Source organism: Barbus barbus, assembly GCF_936440315.1.
Source record: "Barbus barbus genome assembly, chromosome: 3".
Classification (NCBI taxonomy): domain Eukaryota; kingdom Metazoa; phylum Chordata; class Actinopteri; order Cypriniformes; family Cyprinidae; genus Barbus; species Barbus barbus.
In genome coordinates, this window is record NC_136731.1 from 31109719 (window position 1) to 31117181 (window position 7463).

Sequence of the window (7463 nt, forward strand, 5' to 3'; positions counted from 1 at the left end):
TGTGTGAGGGAAGAGTGGAGGACGTGAGAGATGGCATCGTCCGTAGATCTGTTTGTGCGATATGCAAACTGAAGAGGGTCCAAAGTATCAGGGATGGAGGAGCAGATGTGGCTCTTTACAAGTCTCTCAAAAACCTTCATGACTATAGATGTGAGGGCAACTGGGCGATAGTCATTCAGGCAAGAGGGTTTATTGTTCTTAGGCACAGGGATAATGACAGATTTTTTGAATGAGGTGGGAACCATGGAGGTAGCAAGGGACTCATTAAAGATAGAAGTGAACAAACCAGCGCAGGACAGATCAGCGCAGGACCTCAGAACACGGCCGGTTATCCCATCAGGTCCGGCTGCTTTCCTGACGTTCACTTTCTTTAGGAGTAACCATTCACTTCACTACATATTTTTTCAAAAAAAATCTAAAACTGAATAGGGTCTGAGATTGTCCTTCTGCCTAATATATTATTCTGTAAAGAAAGAAAGCCAAACAAGTTTAGAGCAACTTGAGTAAGACTTCTGGGTGATCTGTCGCTTTAAAAAAACAGGACTGGGGTATAAATGGCTACATGTCGCCACCTAGTGGATTCATAAATATCAAAACATCTCTCGAAATCAAGCTGTATAAGATGTATTCTTAAATTATATAACATAATATAACATTATTATCGCATTTGTAGTTGTAGCATTACTACACCATGCCTATACTATTATTTTTATTGATTTATTATAAAAATATTTTAAAATAATAGTGGCAACAGCAGTCATTGGTGCTCACATAATAGTAATAGCCAATTACTGATATAATCTGAGCCAGAGAGCGGTGAATGTATAAAGCATTTACGGCTATTCATACAGTTTAACATGCGTTGCGATCTCTCTCGAGAGCGCGCTCTCGTTGGTCACGTGTGACTTACAGAGAAGGGCAATGCCTTCTGTCGCTAAATAGGGTCTGGCTGCAGACATACTGTGCGAGTCCTTGTATTGTATTATATTACTGTATTATTTATTTTTCTGTATTTATTTGTTTTTTCTTTCTTGGTTTTCCTGTTATGTTTATTTTGTTTATCTGTATTTTTTTGTTATGCTGCTATTTGGACTTTTTTTAATTGTATTAAGAATTTTCTGACTGTTGTTAATTGCTGTTTTTGTATGTTTAAGCAATAAAAAAATAAATTAAAAAAGTAAATAAAAAAACACTGGGCGAGTGGAGCTCCACTCAAGAGCGGAAATACGTCTCCTCCACTCGCGACGCGTCCGCCATGTTGGTCCGGGTGAGACTGCCTTAAAAACAAATGGAGGAGCTGCGTTTTTTTTCTGGATAAAAACACGATAACGTTTACATTTATCACCAGATTTCAGTGGTTTATGATCTACATGGAATTAAAAATAACCCTGTCTCCAGTTTTTTAGTTAGGCTTGGAAAATAATTCATTTTCGTTAGAAATTGTGAAAGCTTACACTTGTCACTCGTTGATTTGGCTTTTTTTTCTGGTAACAATTCTAATATTAATTTAGTATAACTGTGATATATACATGTAATATATGTACATTAAATGAAATGAAGTTTTTTCTTTGTGGAAACTGCTTCATCTGTCTTCAACACCAACATTTTTAGCTTTTCTTGTGCTTCAGGTCAGAACACAGCTCATTCCCATTGAAATACTGGAAACCAATCCAAATAATACATCTGTAAGTAGGCTACTAATAATTGACCATCACTGATAAAATGGAATAAAATCAGTAAATACAAATCAAAAATGTACACACTGGTAGTCTGTTTTCAATATTTTCATAGCAGGAGACAAGATATAAACTCCACACCAAACAATAAGAAATGTAACAGATAATCCTTCATGGATACAGTGTGGTAAAACATTATGCACTCACACAGTGCACTGTAGTAGACTAAAAATGTAGTAAAAGTGATATGTGGTGTTAGTATATGTAGTACAAATTGCACTAGAGTGATAATAAAATAGTGAGTACAACAGTACAAAACATATAAGTGATCTAATAATACATTTATAATAGGTTTTAGTTGCATTCCCTGAGAATATAGTGTTTTAGCTGTGATGTCAAAACCTGACTAATAGTGTATAACTGTTCTCCGTAGTTCTCCGTTGGTTCCCTCAAGGTTTTCCAATGGGTGTTTATAGTCAGAATCAGAATGAGCTTTATTGCCAGGTATGTTTACACGTATAAGGAATTTATTTTGGTTGCAGAAGCTCTACAGTGCAACAGAATGACAAGACAGATAATAAAAATAATAATATATAAATATACAAAATAGACAATGTGCAAAATAGCACAAACACAGTATACAAAATAGACAATTTAGTATGTACAGGTATGTTAGGTGCAAATTTGTAATGTAATAAGTATGTCTCTTAAATAAATAAATGTATGATAGTGTTGTGTGTTTCATGTTTATTGTTAACATGAAATATAAACATGAAATTACAATGTGGTTTTACAAACAAATTAATAAAATAAGGTCTGTGATAAACATAACTTAACAATACTTTTACTCTACAATGCAAATTACACACACCCATGCTGAAAATGCACATTTTCAAGCAGTTAACAAAACTAAACAAATGCTCATAGATAATAACCAAAACAATCCAAGGTTCTTATTTAGCACAGTGGCTAGATTAACAAATAAACACACGCCACCCGATCTAAATATTCCCTCACAGTTTAATAGTAATGACTTTATGAATTTCTTTACTGATAAAATAGATAACATCAGAAATACAATAACAAATGTATATTCTACTGCGTCTAGTATTTCAGCTTCATTTATCGCACCCAAAGAAAAACTGCAGTGCTTTACAACTATAGGACAGGAAGAGCTAAATAAACTTATCAGTGTATCTAAACCAACAATGTGTTTATTAGATCCTGTACCCACTAAACTACTGAAAGAGTTGTTACCTTTAGCAGAAGAACCGCTTCTCAATATTATTAACTCATCATTATCTTTAGGTCGCGTCCCAAAACCATTCAAGCTGGATCCAACCCTTAAATGATCTGAGATGACCGAACACCTGAGAAAAGATAATGCCAACCCCTCAGAGGATGCCAAAGATCAGACAACATACAGAATTACCAAATTTTGCCATAAGTTAAGGTTCTGCAATATATAAATATATTGTGGAAACTTAATTTCCTGTAGAGCTGCTTTGCAACGATTTGCATCGTAAAAAGCGCTATACAAATAAACTTGAACTCTTATCTTGGTCATTAATAGCCTATTTAAGCATATTTTTTCTCTGCATGGATATTTCATATATATATAAAAAAATAGAAACATTCCATGCAATAACTGGTTTGACAACAATATTAAATTGTTGAGTCAGTTATAAAACAAAGAAGGAACACTCTTATGAATTCCTTTCTCTTTGTAAAATACCAGTTCCTCAAAGACAGTTCTCAATTGTTATTGGTTCAATCCCTTCAGGTACTCACATATTAGGTATTGATAAAGACCATTCTCCCAATTCAGCATCTCTTGATGTCACTAATGTTTTTTTGTTTTTTTTACGTTGGTTAAATGTGTTTTTCATGAAGTAATAATAAAGCTATTCGTACTGCTTTTCAAAGAGAAATTGTTACTGTACCGTATGTTTTGTCTCATTGGAACTCTTTATTAAATGGAAAATTGATTTGCTGGAGAAAAGTGTTGTTGTTACCGCAGAAATATCATTGTAGAAATAAGATTAAAGAAGTCTCTTATAAGCTCATTCACATATTTTAGCAAATCATTATTTACAAAAATGTAAATGTAAATTGTATTTTCTGCTATGAATGTGAGGATACTGCACTTATTTTGGCACTGTACATATTCAGTTACACTATGGTGTAAAGTTCAAAATTTTATCAATGAAAATATTCAGTGTTTAAGACCTTTTTCACTCCTATGGGAAAATGTACTTTTACTTCTTTCCAAGAGGAGCAGTATTTTTTACTTAATTTATTTACATATACTGTGAACCAAATTTAATCTATAATAAGAATCTAATCTAAATCTAATAAGAAACCCAATTTATGGATTTGTTGGGTGAACTATATATACATATGCATATATATTGACAGTATCAGAGACTCTTTGAATAAGAAAACTGTAAGAACTTTGAAAGCTTGTGAACTTTATTTGATTTTGATATGCATCTTGTCTTTGAACTTTTATACTTATCTCCCCCTGGCAACTCCTATTTGTTGTAATTTATTTTTTATCTTTATTTTTGTGTTGCAACATCTTTATTGATGTTATTTCTTGATAAAATATTGTATGTTATTGTTCTTTGAATTTTTTCTTTTTTTTAAATCGCGTTTCGAAGGGGGTCCCCCGGTAAAATCCTGCTCCTGGTGCATAAAATTCACGTTTTTTGGCGAGGTTACCCTGGTCAAATTCGCATTGCAACCCGTGGACATGAAAAATAACCCGCGACAATTTGGCAACACTGAGTGGAGGTGACGTACTTCCTGTTCGAGAGTGGAGCTCCACTTGCCAGCGGTCTGCAGCCAGACCAGTGTTGCCAGATTGGACCGGAGAATAACGCATTGGGCGGGTTGACAAAATTTGGGCTGCTTTTAAAAAATTAACCCCCCCCCCCCCCCCCCCCCCCCAAGCTGCCTTTTTCTTCGATTTTATCTTTAATCATATTATGTTCAAACTCAAAATATCACAGTAAAATAATGTGTAGCGCAGTCATCAACTCATTTTTCCATAGCCTAACGCAACCCTAATTGGTTCAGTTTAACAGAGACTTGTCAATCAATTTATCATCTTTTATGTTGGTGAGATGTGATGAATCTTGAGTGACGGGGTTTTGACGCTATAAAGGGCAAGATTTAAATGTGCAGCTATATTCATTCATTCATTTTATTTAAGTGATTGCGATGGCAAAGTGGCCTAAATATACACGATAAAGAGTCTAAGAGTGACTCAAATCTGAATGAATAGAAGACTTCTAAATGTAATTGTAACTGAAATAAGAGAACAGTTGAATGATTTAATAAAAATCGAAACTGAATATGGTACTATACGATGCTGTTCTGCTTCAGAGCATCTTTTAAACCGTCCAGACTCTCCTCTGGTATGCATTGACAGCTGCTGGACTTGAACAGTTTGGACTGTGCAAAGTTCTGCATTATGTTCTAAAATGTGTACTTCGTGAAATGCGTGCTGTAGTTGAAGCACAAGACAAAGGTAAGCGCATTATTGTTGTTGATTGTTATTATTATTTATTTTTGCTGTCAGATTATCATACAGTATGTATCAATGAATAACACATTTTTGGCTGTCATGGGTGTGTGCATGAGAGCCCAGTAAATGCCAGCTAATTTATTGCGTTCTGATCACTTTATTGTGCACTTTTTTTTTCCAAAAAATAGATTATTCTTACTGTGGACATTGAAAATAATCCATGTGTTTTTCCGAGGGTTAAAGTCATCGGTTAATTTCTTGATTGCCACTTTGAAAAGATTTTTGGACATTTTAATTTTCTGTCTCCCTTTAACGCATTTGCCCTGTTTTGATCCATATTCCTGTGAAATTGATTTAACCTATCTTTATTTTATTTTGTCCTTATTTTATTTTAAGGAGATAAAAATGGTCCTTATCAACCTTTATTGACGTAAAATTAAAACATAAGATAAAATTCTATCACATTATTTTGGCAGTTAAAACTTGGAGACAGGGGTAGCTGCAGCTTGGAGTAATGGGCGTGTCGAAAGGTAAGGGGCGTGTCGAAAGGTTTCTCATTGGTGAAAGGAGTTTCCTCCCGGCTACTGCGATGGCCAATTAGTAGTAACCATACTTAAACGTCCTTTCCCTACTTGGAGACGGGGGTAGCTGCAGCCTGGAGCAATGGGCGTGCTGAAAGGAGGCGATCTCCGAAAGGTGAATCAGTACAACAAAATCCACCCCTAACCCTACCCCCACACCCTGACAGACAGCTTTGTCGACCAATCATTAAGACCTTTCTCCACGCCCCTACCTTTTGGCACGCCCTAACCTTTCGCCACGCCCATTGCTCAAGCCTGCAGTTATCCCTACTTGTTTCCTTTTGCTAAAAAAATCCTTTAGACTGAAAGAAGATGGCGGAGGTAATGCATGTATACCATATCATAATTTGTTGTTTTCTTTGCGTTAGATCTTTCAGCTTTGGTAATTATTAAATTTTTATTGACAGACACATATTACTGTGAGACGAAGCAATGACTGCGTTTGCATTGAAGACTTCAGAGTCGGCAATTTATATCGATGTCCGTTTTGTGCAATCAGAGTTTTTAGACCATGTGAAATACACAAGATACATAGTCATTTGCAAAGCCACAGACTTCGCGCGGTTCGTCATGAACGTAAGTATAAGTTCAGTTGTGATATGCATGCCTGTTACCTTACAGATAACTTAAGGTTATAGATAATAATGTGAACGGTGATGTTGCATATCATAATTGGAAACTTATGTCAAACATGTTTTGCTTTATATATGAATTTTCCTATTTTAAATGTTGTTTTTTGTTTATTATTCTTATAGATTTGATCATCTTTGACTGCCACTTGGAATGCAGAAAAAGCAAGCACTTTCACTGCTTCCACTGCTTGCTTACTTTTTTCCATTTCTTGATTTGCTTGCAAACTTGGAGTCTTTGTGCTCATGGTGAGTTTGGACAGTAACATCAGTTTAATTTAGAAACCAAATAAAAAAAGGCCTAAACAAGTAGCCTTTGAATTTCAGTATGGCCTGTACATTTCTCTGGGGGTGGCTTTTGACTTTTCAGAGGTGAGTCTTCAGATCTTTGTTCAACACATTTTTTTTTTCAAGGCTAACATGTCAAGAATAAGGAAATGGTGGTGTGTACTGCTACTTGAAGACTCAGGGTAAATTCTAATTCTAATATAAATTTAAAGTAATGAGATTTTAGCATTTTGTAATTTTCTCTCTCTCTCTCTCTCTCTCTCTCTCTCTAGGTCTCCTACAGATTGGAAAAGGGACAGGAAAGATGCTGAGGTTGAAGGCCCATGTGAAGTCAAAACTGGTATGTTAAACAGTTTGAAATATAACTTAAAAATATTTAATAAAAATCCTCAGTCACATTCTTCTTGATGTTGTTTATGAAGAAGGAGACAAAGCCTTTCACACTCTGTCACTAGTGTGCAAAAAGTTTAATGAAACAGTCCACCATCCAGGTTTTCTTAAAAAAGCTCACTTTGCCTGGCTGGACAGTATGTATAAGTATTACTTTATGAAATGAACAAGTTAAGCTAATATATTAAATTAATTTTTTGCATTAAAAATATATTTTTTCTTTTATCTTGTAGGTATCGTTGACTGGAAGTCAGTCAATCCGGATGTGAGGGAGGAATATAGGGTGGAGTTTAAACTCACCAGGTGTGATGCCTGTGGATTCCTCTACAAAAACACCACTGGATATTGCGGCAGTGGAAAGAAGGGG